Source organism: Cajanus cajan, chromosome 2 (assembly GCF_000230855.2).
Source record: "Cajanus cajan strain Asha chromosome 2, NIPB_CcT2T_4, whole genome shotgun sequence".
In the NCBI taxonomy this organism is placed as follows: domain Eukaryota; kingdom Viridiplantae; phylum Streptophyta; class Magnoliopsida; order Fabales; family Fabaceae; genus Cajanus; species Cajanus cajan.
Genome location: NC_138518.1, coordinates 31,896,042 through 31,911,118, shown reverse-complemented (window position 1 = coordinate 31,911,118; position 15,077 = coordinate 31,896,042). Strand labels below are relative to the sequence as shown.

The following is a 15,077-nucleotide window of genomic DNA, read 5'->3' as shown; positions in this document are numbered from 1 at the left end:
CCATGTGATTCACTAACAAGCAATTCTCTAATGGAACATGTAGGCACACACAATTTGTTTTCTTTAAATAAAAACCCATTGTGCTTAAAATATCCATTTTGAGATAGTTTCTCACATGCAGCATATATTTGACCAAAAGTTTCATCAGAAGCATACATTTCTTTCAAAGATTCAAATCCAAGCAATTTAGTTTCAAGAGTGGAAAGCAATGTATGTCTCCTTGATAAAGCATCAGCCACAATGTTCCCTTTTCCCCTTTTATGTTTTATGACATAGGGAAATTGTTCCAAAAACTCCACCCACTTGGCATGCCTCTTGTTAAGCTTGCCTTGTCCCTTCAAATACCTTAGGGACTCATGCTCACTATGTATTACAAACTCTTTGGGAAAAAGGTAGTGTTGCCATGTTTTCAAAGCTCTTACCAAGGCATACAATTCCTTATCATAAGTGGAAAAATTAAGGGCAGCCCCACTTAACTTTTCACTAAAATAAGCAATTGGATGGCCTTCTTGTAACAACACAGCCCCAATCCCAACATTGAAAGCAACACATTCAATTTCAAAAGATTTAGCAAAGTTTGGTAAGGCAAGAATGGGAGCATTGGTTAGCCTTTTCTTAAGAGCAACAAAGGCTTCCTCTTGTTTCTCTCCCCACTTAAAAACCACATGTTTCTTTAATACTTCATTAAGAGGTGCTACCAAGGTGCTAAAGTCCTTAACAAACCTCCTATAAAAACTTGCTAAACCATGGAAACTTTTCACTTCACTCACGGATTTAGGTGTGGGCCATTCTTGGATGGCCTTAACCTTTTCCTCATCTACTTGTACTCCTTTAGAACTTACAACAAAACCAAGCAATACAACATGATCAGTACAAAACACACATTTTTCAAGATTGGCAAACAATTTTTCTTCCTTAAGCACCTTCAAAACAGATTTCAAATGTTCCACATGCAATTCAAGAGAAGTGCTATAGACAAGAATATCATCAAAATATACCACAACAAATTTGCCAATAAATTCCCTCAAAACATGGTTCATCAATCTCATGAAAGTACTTGGTGCATTAGTTAAGCCAAAAGGCATAACCAACCACTCATACAAACCATATTTTGTTTAAAAAGCAGTTTTCCATCCATCACCCTCTCTAATTCTAATTTGATTATATCCACTTTTCAAATCAATTTTAGAGAAAAAACTTGCACCATGCAATTCATCAAGCAAATCATCAAGTCTAGGAATTGGGTGCCTATATTTTATGGTGATGTTATTTAGAGCCCTACAATCAGAACACATTCTCCATGTCCCATCTTTTTTTAGGGACCAAAATTACCGGAACAGCACAAGAACTCATGCTATCTCTTACCCATCCTTTGGTCATGAGTTCATCCACTTGCTTTTGAATTTCTTGCGTTTCTTGTGGATTGCTCCTATAAGCTAGCCTATTGGGTAAGGAAGCTCCTGGAATGAGATCAATTTGGTGTTCAATTCCCCTCAAAGGTGGTAATCCACTTGGTACACTTGATGGAAAAACGTCATGAAATTCCTGCAAAAGAGATTTAACACTAGAAGGTATTTCCAATTCATCAAAAGTGTTAGTGTTTAAAATCTGATTTTTGTAATACATTAGATAAAGGGGCTGTTTAGCAAGGAACAACCTCTTCACCTCACCCTTTGTTGCCAAAAGACTTTCTTTTCTCTCAAGTGTTTCGCTCCTTTTCTTTCCACTTTTTTTTTCTCAAGTTTTTGTTCACTCTTTTTCTCAAGATCACTTTCTTTTCTCTCCAAAGAAATCTTTTCTCTCATCCTCATTTGATCCTCACACACCTCTTTAGGACTCAAAGGCTTGAGGACAATCTTTTTATTTTGGTGCACAAAAGAGATCTTATTGGAATAGCCATCATGGACGGCTTTAGTGTCCAATTGCCAAGGCCTTCCCAAAAGTATGTGGCTGGCCTCCATTGGAACTACATCACATAGCACCTTATCTTTGTATTTTCCAATGGAAATCTCCACTTCTACTTGCTGCCTCACTTGCACCTCTCCATCCTCACTAAGCCACTGAAGTTTATATGGCCTAGGATGTGGTTTAGTGTCTAAATTTAGCTTTGACACTAATCTAGCACTAGCCACATTAGCGCAACTCCCTCCATCAATAATCACCATGCATACCTTTCCATTGATGGAACACCTTGTGTGGAAAATATTCTCCCTTTGGCTTCTTTCTAAAGGACTCATTTGACTACCCATCATTCTCCTAATCATCAATAAATCTCCCTCATGGGCCTCCTCTTCCTCCTCAATGTCACATTCTTCTTGCTCACTAACATCAGATTGGCTAGTGTAATCCCCATTCTCCTTGAGAACCATGGTCCTTTTGGTAGGACACTCATAGGCATAATGACCCATGCCTTGACACTTAAAGAATTTTATGTCTTTACTCTTCTTTTGAGGCTGTTCTAAGGACTTAGAGGATGATTTTCCATGAGAAGTAGATGCTGGATTGCTTGAAGTGGCAGCCACCTCCTTCTTATTTTTGTCCTTCCAACTAAAGGAATTATAATTAGAAGAACTCTTCTTGGTCACACTTTTTCTTTTGAGTTGTTGTTCCACTTGAATGGATTTGTGCAGCAAGTCTTCTATCTCAACAAATTCCTGCAATTCAACAACATCACGAATATCGTTATTTAGGACATTAATAAAACGAGCCATGGTTAGTTCCGAATCTTCTTCAATATTGGCTTGCATTATGAGCAAGTCCAATTCCTTGTAATACTCTTCAACTCCTTTGGTGCCTTGTGACAATTTTTGAAGTTTAAATTTCACATCTCTAGCATAGCTAGCCAGCACATAACGTTTCCTCATGAGCCTTTTCATTTCAGCCCATGTTTCCACCAAAGGCTCTTCATTTCTCAACCTTTCTCTTTTCAACTTATTCCACCACACGAGTGCATAGTCCGAGAACTCCGCTGCTGCAAGTGAAAATATGTTCTATTTTGAGTTCCCATTCCACATAGGCTTCCGGATCACTCTTCCCCTTAAATGGAGGAACATTAAGTTTAACACCTTCAATTCTGTTTTGCCTAGGAGCACCACCATTTCTTCCTCTCCTTTCTTCTTCATGATTGATAGACTATGGCCAAGGCCAAGGAATCCAAGAGGTGATATACTAAAAGAACCAAGAGGAATGGGATGATCTTAAAGACCTTTTTCTTATGTTTGTACATATAGTAGCTCTTTTGTATATGTTATTTTTGCCTTTGTATTTGTGAGGCACTTTACTTGCTTTTTCTAGTGTTTGTATATTGATTTTAAGGTAGGCTACTTTGAGAGTTTAACTCCATTTAACCTCCCTAGTTGATACATTCATTTTGTATTTTTTCAGTAGAGAAAAGGGGGGTGACATTTAGCAATACTTGAGGGTGTGACTAGTAATTGGGCCAGAACTGGGCCTAGGAAAAATTTTGCATATTGGACTCATTTTGCTCCTAATTTTTCATAGATTTGATTTATCTAGGCCTCATCATCATATGATGAACCTAACTAAACGAAATAAAATATTTTTGAAATACATCTTGGAGCAATTTGGAGCCAAGGTCGCCTAGCATTCTCTCTTGTTCATGGTCGAAAATTACTAGTTTTCCTTCTAGTTAGGTTGACCTTACCATGGTTCTTAAGTGAACCATGGTCAAGGATAACTTCTCCTACAAGTTTTAGAAACCATGGATGGTTAGCTACACCTTACCATGGTTCCTAGTGAACCATGGTTAAGGTTAGCTTCTCCTAGAAGCTACCTCCCCTATATATTTGTAAAACTCTCTCTTGTAATCACTTTTGGACATTTATGAGAATTAGAAATCAGATTTCTCTCTCATTTTCAAGAGTCAAATTCGTGAGAAACCTTCTCCTAGGTTCTCTCTCAAAGTTCCTTCTCCTAGAAGCTTGGTTCTTCAAGCTTCTTCACCTCTCTAAGAGGTAACCGAACCTCCTCAAAGGTGCTTATCATCCATTGAAGCTTCTTCAAAGGAGAATTCCAAGGTCAAAACGTGATAACCTCATGGAGCATTTTTGGTCCTTGCATGGAAGCTTGGATGAACATCAATCTTCACCAAGTGCTTCCATCAGTTTTGATATCTAGAGCCTAGTGCTCTTGAGGTTTGGTGTTCTAATTTTTTTTTTGTTGAATCCGTGTTGTTTCTTCCTTCTCCTATGTCTAAATATGTGTTTTCTACATGGATATAAATTTTCTAAATTTTTTTGATAGATCCTATATGTCACATAAGAAGAAATTGATTCATGTTTTTGCTTGTTCCTATTAATCCGTGAATCAATTGTTTTGTGCTTTAGGTTCCTATACTTGTGCGTTTTGCTTTTGTTTGAGTCTCTCCATTCCTTAACATGTGTCTGTGATTGGACAACATTCATATTGCATTATTTTTATTTTTGAATCACTTGTTTTGTCATAGAAGTCATGTGTAGTCCTTTTCATGTTGAAAATTCCTAGACTAGCTTGTTGACCTAATTTTTTGTGTGTTGTTTGTGTCCGAAATTTTTTGTGTACTTTCTTATTAAATCTGAACCTTACCTATATGTGCTTTTGATTTACATATTTGAGTTCATGATTTGCTATTAGTTCTAGCAAATTTCTTAGAGTTAGGTTTCCTTTATGTCTTGTTAAAAGTTTGTCAAGAAAAATTGTTAAACACTAATTCCTATTAGGTTTCTTTGAGTCTTGTGTTGTGGCTGAAACTTTTAACACTTTTTAGGCACTTAAAACAGAGACAAAACAGAGGTGTTTTTTTCTAAAAACATTAGAAAAACAAGAGAAAGAGTGGTTAAAAATTTGACAAAAAATAGTACAAAATTGTGAAGCACTAGTTGAACATTGCATGTGAACACCTCTTATTTTGTGTGAAAATTTCTGCAGCAGATTTTTATGCTTAAATCCGAGATTAATACTTGATTAAAAGGCATTAAACTCCTGTGTTAACAAAAAAAAACAAAAGAAATCACAAAAGAAAACAAAAGAAAAGAACACAAGAAAAAGCCAAGGAGTGAAAATTTTAGCAAAATAGTGCTCTCGGTTTGGTAACATTTTGTGTGCCTTATCTTCAATTTTCTGTCCAGCATCATATACAATCTTTTGAGTCTTAATTTTGTTTCTAATCTTAGCTTTTGTTTTGTAATCCATTCTAGTACCTTTGATAGGATATCTTTTGTGTGCTAGCTTTCCAAATTAGCCTTAATTGTTGCTTGTCATTTTTGTGAAATTCCTTCTAGTCTTGTCTCATTTTCTTCCACCTATTGGTGTAGCTGTTCCTAATTGTTTCTTTTCAGTTTTTGAACTAATATTCCAGCATCTTAAGGTGTGTTGAGTGCCTCTTGGAAGGTGTTGAAGGCCAAGCTCAAGGTTAGCCAATATTGAAGGACTTTGGTGGTGACCTAGGAGCTTGTTTCTCATTGGATTGGTTTCTTGGAAATTCAAACACCTAGGAGTAACCATCATCAAGGTTGCTTCTAAAGAGGAGTGAAACACATTGAGAGGCTGCAAGCTAGGTGGCTGAATTGGAAGATAAGGAGCAACAAAATTTTGAAAATTTTTGTGAACCTTAGAGACCAATTTTAGTGACGGAAATTTTTGTTACTAAACCTATTTTCCTTACAAAATCCGTCTCTAAAATTTGTCTCTAATTAGTGGCTAATTTGTTTTATTTGAAATTAAGTGCAGCCACTAATTTCATTTGATTGTGAATTTACATTTCATTTTGTGTGAATTTACATTTCATTTGGAGTGTGAATTTGCATTTCATTTGAAGTAAATTTGCATTTCAATTTTTCTTGTAATCTTTTAATTTTTCAATTTTTTGTACAAGGCCTTTATTAAGGAGTGTCTTAGAGTGCCTTTGGTGTAACTCCATCTCTCCTTAAGTGTTCTAAATAGTAAAACCGTGTAGTACTTGTGAGAGGGTCCTTGAAGGTCTTTGGTGCCTTTCAAGCTCTCACATAGGTCTAATTGCTTTCCACGCCTAGTTTATGTTTTCTTGTCTTTAAGTTTTCATGCAATTTATGTTTTAAGAAATTTATGTTTTCAAGTTTTTATTGCATTGCTTAATTGTACACATTAGGCACTTGCTTGTTATTTTTCTTTTGAAAAGAACTTTGTGAAAATATTTTGTGCAAGGCAAAGTACAAAGGGGTTTAAATATTTTTACTTGAAGAGGCTTGGTTATTAAGTGGCTCGATAGTAGCTCACCTCCCTCCAAAGTTCAATTTGTACTCTTAGACCTCCAAGTGCCAAGTCTAGCACTTCCAAAAATATTATTTTCTTAAAATCTATTTTTGTGTGAAGAGAAAAATCTTGTTGTTTAAAATGTCTCAACAATCCAACTATAGTGGAAGTGATAGCTCTCCTAAAAACATTTCTTACTTAACAAAAGAGCTAAAATCACTTAAACTATGGAAGAAGCAAGAGGCCTTTCAAAAAGAGAAGGAGAAAATTGAAAGAGAGGCCAAACTTGCTATCCTAGATGAGAAGTTGAGAATTCTTAAACAAGAAGAAGAAAAATTGAAAGAAGACATGAGAAAACACAAAAGAAGAAGAAAAATGAAAATCAAAAGAAAAAAGAAATAGAAAAAAAATAAAGAACTTTGTGTAGGGAAGAGTAAAGAGGAAGAAATATCCTCTAAAGGATTTGTGACTAAAGAGAATTGTTTTAGTACTAAAACTCCTATGAAAAAAATTCTCTTTATTCATAAAGATCTTAACTCTTGCCCTCATTCTGCCACTAGTCTTGAAGAGGAGATTCATAAATCCATTATTTTTAAAGAAAAAGAGTCTCAACTTCAAGATTTGGTGAAGGAGAAGTGGACTTCACTTAGTTATACTTCTCATGCTACTTCCTTCGTGGTGTCCAAGGTAAATAGCCTTCCTTTGTGTAGGACTTTTCCTACCTTAGTTGTGTCAATAATGCACCCAATTTATGGAATATATTATTTGTTGGATATAACATCTGAACCTTCAAGGTTCCTTGTGACAAATTCTTTTCATAAATATCCAACAAATAATATAATCCAAAATTGTTTAGGAAATTTCTTAGTAGTATTTTCCTTATTTTCTAGGAAATGCCTAGGTTACCACATAGGGTACTTTATGCAAGATGTTTTAGTTTTTAGGATTAAGCCTTTAGTGTGCTATAGTTTTAGTTTTAGCACATTTTTAGGATTTAGTAATATACCTAGTCTATGTTTAGGAGAGAATCCTATTCATTCCATTAGAAGGTCTAGTATCATAGATTTCTTTAGGTTCCATGAAAGGATTCCTTCTAGGATATACCTTTCAAATTTATTTGATGAAAATATCACCTCTCATGAATTTTATTATATATTTGTAGGTATGGCCAATAATCATGAGGACCCTCGAGATTTGAGCTCAAAACCTTTTCAAGAGGGAGGGGATGATAGACTATGGCCAAGGCCAAGGAATCCAAGAGGTGATATACTAAAAGAACCAAGAGGAATGGGATGATCTTAAAGACCTTTTTCTTATGTTTGTACATATAGTAGCTCTTTTGTATAGGTTATTTTTGCCTTTGTATTTGTGAGGCACTTTACTTTCTTTTTCTAGTGTTTGTATATTGATTTTAAGGTAGGCTACTTGGAGAGTATAACTCCATTTAACCTCCCTAGTTGATACATTCATTTTGTATTTTTTCAGTACAGAAAAGGGGGTGACATTTAGCAATACTTGAGGGTGTGATTAGTAATTGGGCCAGAACTGGGCCTAGGCAAAATTTTGCATATTGGACTCATTTTGCTCCTAATTTTTCTTAGATTTGATTTAGCTAGGTCTCATCATCATATGATGAACCTAACTAAACCAAATCAAATATTTTTGAAATAAATCTTGGAGAAATTTGGAGCCAAGGCCGCCTAGCATTCTCTCTTGTTCATGGCCGAAAGTTACTAGTTTTCCTTCTAGTTTTTGAAGCTTCTCCTCCAAGTTTCTAAACCATTGTAAGTTAGGTTGACCTTACCATGGTTCTTAAGTGAACCATGGTCAAGGATAGCTTCTCCTACAAGTTTTAGAAACCATGGATGGTTAGCTACACCTTACCATGGTTCTTAAGTGAACCATGGTTAAGGTTAGCTTCTCCTAGAAGCTACCTCCCCTATATATTTGTAAAACCCTCTCTTGTAATCACTTTTGGACATTTATGAGAATTAGAAATTAGATTTCTCTCTCATTTTCAAGAGTCAAATTCGTGAGAAACCTTCTCCTAGGTTCTCTCTCAAAGTTCCTTCTCCTAGAAGCTTGGTTCTTCAAGCTTCTTCACCTCTCTAAGAGGTAACCGAACCTCCTCAAAGGTGCTACTCTTCCATTGAAGCTTCTTCAAAGGAGAATTCCAAGGTCAAAACGTGATAACCTCATGGAGCATTTTCGGTCCTTGCATGGAAGCTTGGATGAACATCAATCTTCACCAAGTGCTTTTGATGGAAAATGTTAGGAGGAATGGTAGATGATTTCTCCTTAGCTTCTCCTTTTCTCGGATCTTCTTCAAGGAGATGGAAACCACAATGATGAACACTAGATTGAGGATGATTCACGGATTGGAAGAAGGCTTAAGCCTTGGATGGAAGCATCCAAGCTTAAGGTTCAAGGGAAAGCTCACTCCAAAGAGGAGGAAACCTAAAAGGGTTCCTAAAAGTGTAGCTCTCTAAATTTGGCGACTCTTGAAGAAATTTGGCTGAATAAGCTCTCAAATTTCGTTATTCTCAAAAGTGAATACAAAAATGTGAAGGGAGGACTTAAGTATGCACGGAAATGAAGCACATAGGCACCTAAACCAAAGCTACACAAATTGGCGCCTAAAGTTTGAATTCAAATTTGAAATTTGAATTCAAACTTTGGTGCACATGTGTAAGTCCGAAAATTTAGGTACCAAGGTGCATTTAGGTCTGATTTGAGAGTCATTTAGGGTTAATTTGAGTGTCACATGTTCAGCCACCAATGGTGCAAAACATGTGACTCAAATGTAACTTAAATGGCTTCCAAATTAAACATAGTTTAACCTAATTAGCATACTTTAGTATTCCTTGTATTTTCCTATTCTAATGACCTAATTACATTGGTCAAACAATTACAATGGAAAGGAAAAATTACAAGAATGAAAATGAGCCCAATATTGGGTACCAAAAGCCCAAAGGCCCATGAAGCCCAAAACTAGGCCTAACTAGCCTAAAACCTAAAATGCTATTCTATGTGGTCCAAAATACAAGACCAAAATATATGATACCTATACTAACATCATGTATACAAAACATATGAAATTAGCTATAACAAAATATGGCCCATGAAAAGTTCAACTTGGGCCTTCCCAGGCCCATCGGGCCCATTGGGCCTTGACTGACCCACACCTTCATGTCTAACCAACTCCTCTTGGCTCCTTCAATATGTCACCTCTTGCCTTCCTAGGCATGATTCCATCATCCCCTCCCTCTTGAAAAGGATTTGTCCTCAAATCACGAGGATGCATGGAATAAGAAACATCACCTACATACACAACAAACCATGTATAAGAGGTGACATGTTTATGATGAGAAAATGGATTATGGATCCTAAGAGGAGTCCTTATATCTAGCCTAAGAAAAAATAAACTATCAAAATTAGACTCCCTAAAAGTAGAAATAGGCTCCTCTCCTAAGCATAACCTAGAAGTAAAACCTAAGAATATAATAACACTATGACTAAGACAATGAAAAGAATGATTTTTAAACACTACAATATCTTTCCTAAAATACCCTAAATGGTAGCCTAGGCTTTTCCTAAAATATAAAGAAAAGAATACTAGAAAACGTCCTAAACAATTTTGAATCATATTGTTTGGTAGATAAAATGTCTTGGAAAATCTTGAAAACTCATATAAACTATTTTTGTCTTGTAGGGAAGGGTGCAAATTAAGTTCAAATAAAGATGAACTTCCCATAAGATCAAAAATAGAATATGAAATATGACAAGATGTATCTATCAAACAATATATTCCAAAATTTGGGTGCTTTATTAGAACAACTATGGTAGAAGGATTCCTAAATAGAGGAAGGCTATCTTCCTTGGGCACCTCCAAGGAAGTAGCACAAGAAGTGGAACTAAATGTAGTCCACTCCTTCTTCACTACATCTTGAAGTTGAGATTCATTTTTCTTTAGAATGATTTGTTCTTGAATCTCTACTTCATGACTAGTGGTAAGATTAGGGTAAGAGTTAAGGTCTTTATTTATGAAGAGAGTATTTTGTAAATGATTTTTAGTGGTAGAACAACTCTCTTCACTCACAAGTCCTTTAGAGGAATTATTTTCCTCCTTACTCTTCCCTAAGAGCAATGCCTTTTTTCTTTCTTTTTCTCTTGTTTTTCTCAATTTTTCTTTTGCTAAAAGTTTTTCTCTCTTTTGTTTAATAATGTGAATTTCTTCCTCTAAAATTGCAATTTGTGCTTTTTTTTCAAGTTTTTCTTTTTCTTTTTTTAAAGCTTCTTGCTTTGTCCAAGGTGTTAGTGATTTAAGCCTTTGAGTAGAATGTGAAAAACCTTTTGGAGAGCTTAATTCACTACCACTTGAGAAATATTTTCTCATGATTAAACAAAAGAATTTTTTTGTATATGCTATGCAAAAAGTTATAAAATGTTTTTGGTATTTTCTAGGAATGAAAATAACACTTGGAAGTCTAAGTGTACAAGTTGCACTATCAAGGGAGGTGAGCTACAAAGAGCCACTTAATAACCAAGCCTTTTCAAGTGGAAATCACTAAACTCCTTTGTGGTATCTCCAATTCCCCAAAACTTTTCACAAAAATTTTGAATGCTTTTTCACAATTTGTTTGTTTTTTGAGACTAAACTAAACGTGAGCAAGTAAATCTACACAAGTCTAGACGTTTCAAGGCAGCAAAATAAAGCAATTAAAAGACAAAGAACTTAAAGGAAACAATGTAAGCAACTAGTCGGATATCCTAAGTGGAAGGTTGAAACATATGAAATTTCCAAGCCACTTCCACTAGCACTACACGTGAGGATGCTAACAAGGAGTTAGATATACCTGACCAGCTTCTTAATACTCCCTCCAAGCTTTACAAATTGATTTTAAAATACAAGAGAGATTGCAAAATTTAAACTAGCCTAGAAAGCAATAAATGGCGGTTTTGGTGACCAATTTAGTGACGGTTTTTGTGTTCAACTTTTCTAACACTTGTTTAAGTGTCTTAATCCGCCACTAATCCTTAAAATTTGATGCTCCTGGACCTGCAAAGAATCACAACAAAAGAGGTTAATGGTGGCTGCCTCACAAGGTGAAAGGAATGGTCACTCAAGTGAAGGAAGTTTAGGAGAAGTTTTGGTCACTAAATTAGGTCAAATTTTTAGGTCTTAGTGTCCAAACTTTTCCTACTCTTTGTTGAGCAATGCTTGATCCTTGAGCAAGGATTTGAGGCCACTTCCAGCAAAATTATTGAAAGAAAACTAGACAAGCAATAGAAGCACAATTTGAAAGGCTTATACCAAAAGTTAAGAGTAATATGTATATATGACAAGACTCAAAGAGGTTCAACAAGTAAAACTGGAAAATAAGACTCCAAATAAAGCTAGCACTCAGTTAGGAATGTTCCTAGATAGGTACTAGAGTAGATGAACAAAACAAAAAAAATTTGAAAACAATTGGATAAGTATAGCAAAAGTAGTAGTCAAAACAATAACAAGGAATCAAATGATTTTCTATCAATACACACCTCACGGCTTTTTCAATTTAAAATGTCTTATATATATATTTTTTTTTAATTCTTTCTTTTTCTAGTCTCAAATTAAGACTCCAGAGAAGGTGTTTGCCTTTTGTTTCAAATTTTTCTATGATTCCAAGCTATAGAAACCGAGACTACAAGTTAGCCAAAAATTAGATCAAAATTCAAGTAAATTTGAGAAACTAGTGCACTAGTCTTTAGGTTTTGGTTTGGATTTCTTTTGAACTCTTTTTCTTTTGAACATTAGGTCTTTAGGCTCTGTTTTAAACTCTGTTTTCCAGCCTCTTAACTCACTTTTTTTTTAAATTTGAATCCACAAAATTAGTGCACTAGAAGTAGGATTACACTTGAAATTTTGAGTCAAAATTTTTTTATAAGATTTTCAATGGAATGTGATTTGAAAACTTAAGAACACAAAGGAAACCTAACTCTAAGGAAACTTGCTAGGACTAATAGCAAATCATGAACACAATAAGGTAAAAGAAAAATCACATATAGGTAGGCACATTAGAAGTATGACCGAATCAAAAAATGATGAACAATGTACTAAAAAACAATTAGGTCAACATGCTATTCAAGGAGTTTTTGAACATATAAGAACTAAACACAAACTCTAAGACAAAACATGGATTAAAAACCAAAATCTAATGCAAATGCATGAAGTCCAATCACGGACACATACAAGAATGGAGAGACTCAAATTAAATCAAAACAAGCACAAGCTAATAGGTCCTAAACATGTTGATTGTGGAAAAAAATTCAAAAACAATCAACCGATGGATCTATGGAACAAAATGTGATTCAAAACATATAGATCCGAAAATAAACTCAAACAAGACAAGAAGAACACAATGAACACACTAGAACACAAGAAGAAACGGACTCAAAAGTGAAACAACTTATCTCCTTGAAGAACCTTGCTCTTGATACCAAAAATGATGGAAAATGTTAGGAGGAGTGGTAGATGATTTCTCCTTAGCTTCTCCTTTGCTCGGATCTTCTTCAAGGAGATGGAAACGACAATGATGAACACTAGATGGAGGATGATTCACGGATTGGAAGAAGGCTTAAGCCTTGGATGGAAGCATCCAAGCTTAAGGTTCAAGGGAAAGCTCACTTCAAAGAGGAGGAAACCTAAAAGGGTTCCTAAAAGTGTAGCTCTCTAAATTTGGCGACTCTTGAAGAAATTTGGCTGAATAAGCTCTCAAATTTCATTATTCTCAAAAGTGAATACAAAAATGTGAAGGGAGGACTTAAGTATGCACGGAAATGAAGCACATAGGCACCTAAACCAAAGCTACACAAATTGGCGCCTAAAGTTTGAATTCAAATTTGAAATTTGAATTCAAACTTTGGTGCACATGTGTAAGTCCGAAAATTTAGGTACCAAGGTGCATTTAGGTCTGATTTGAGAGTCATTTAGGGTTAATTTGAGTGTCACAAGTTCAACCACCAATGGTGCAAAACATGTGACTCAAATGTAACTTAAATGGCTTCCAAATTAAACCTAGTTTAACCTAATTAGCATACTTTAGTATTCCTTGTATTTTCCTATTCTAATGACCTAATTACATTGGTCAAACAATTACAATGGAAAGGAAAAATTACAAGAATGAAAATGAGCCCAATATTGGGTACCAAAAGCCCAAAGGCCCATGAAGCCCAAAACTAGGCCTAACTAGCCTAAAACCTAAAATGTTATTCTATGTGGTCCAAAATACAAGACCAAAATATATGATACCTATACTAACATCATGTATACAAAACATATGAAATTAGCTATAACAAAATATGGCCCATGAAAAGTTCAACTTGGGCCTTCCCAGGCCCATCGGGCCCATTGGGCCTTGACTGGCCCACACCTTCATGTCTAACCAACTCCTCTTGGCTCCTTCAATATGTCACCTCTTGCCTTCCTAGGCATGATTCCATCAGCTTCCATCAATGATGATCACGATTCTCTAATCGCTCAATTCTTCCATACAACTCTTCATTGTTTTCTCTCAATAATCTTTGCATTTGAGCATTAATAGCGTCGAACAAGAGTCTTTGTGTTCCATCCAAATGATTTCCATCTGCCATACTTCAAAAACAAGAGTAATAACAAACACAAAAAAATAGGACCTCACCACTCTTCTCACGTGTTTACACTCGTAAAATGAACACTCGTGTATGTCACTCTTAATGGCTTCTTTTTTTTTTTTTTTTTTTTTTTTAAAGCAATTCAAAAAAAGTAGACAACACAAAGAACAAACCACAATTTTTTTGTGTTAAAAGCAAGGTTTAGGGTAGGCTTAAAAAGGAATACAAAACAGCCACCAAAAAATTCAAAAAAAAAAACAAGGAAATTTAGGAATCAAAAACTAGAATTTAGATAAGTTAGTAACAACCTTCAACCAAACCAAAATATTACCTTAAAGATTGAGTTTCAAGTGTTCTAAACGCATGAACCATTCAACCACAACTTTTTTTTTATTTTAATTATGCACAAATTTTATTTTATTTTATATTTTTTCTGAACACTATTAAGGCCTAATTTTTGCAATGGTTCAGCAAATAAAGAAAGAACACTAAGGTAATATCAATGGTAATGAGAAATAACAAGGAAGTATGTTACCCAAAGAAATTCTAGCAAATGATGTGGATGAACCCAAAAATCGGAGCTTTGATACCATATGATAAGATTCCCAATTGCACAAGGATTGAAGAAGGATCTTTTGGGTTCAATCTTCGACTTAATTTCTGGAATGTAGGTAAGGAAATTAGATGCTAGAAATGGAGGGAAGGAAACGGTAAAGGAATGGAGGAAGAATCACTCTTCCAAGGAAGGCTTCACACAAAGAATTGTGGATGATCCTTTGATATGCCCAAATTCTTGAATCACTCAAGAACAATTGGAGAATCACTCTCACTTAGTTTTTTTTTATTAAAACTCAAATTCTTGTCTATCTTTTATTCATCCCAGTGGGCAGCTTATAAGCTTACAACCAAGACCTTTCACTTACATTAGTGGGCAATTAATACCATATGATAAGATTCCCAATTGCACAAGAGTTGAAGAAAGATCTTTTGGGTTCAATCTTGGACTTAATTTCTGGAATGTAGGTAAGGAAATTAGATGCTAGAAATGGAGGGAAGGAAACGGTAAAGGAATGGAGGAAGAATCACTCTTCCAAGGAAGGCTTCACACAAAGAATTGTGGATGATCCTTTGATATGCCCAAATTCTTGAATCACTCAAGAACAATTGGAGAATCACTCTGACTTAGTTTTTATTATTATTAAAACTCAAATTCTTGT

At 35.1% G+C, this 15,077-nt stretch overlaps 1 long non-coding RNA gene across 1 annotated transcript; it reads right to left on the bottom strand.

Moving 5' to 3' along the window:
* Nucleotides 1-9,370: 9,370 nt before the first annotated feature.
* Nucleotides 9,371-13,465, bottom strand: LOC145954228 (uncharacterized). The gene is made up of 2 exons (XR_014431401.1): nucleotides 11,085-13,465; nucleotides 9,371-9,549 (listed from the first exon to the last, which is right to left on the bottom strand). It is a non-coding gene; the product is annotated as an uncharacterized LOC145954228 (long non-coding RNA).
* Between the last annotated feature and the right edge of the window lie 1,612 nt (nucleotides 13,466-15,077).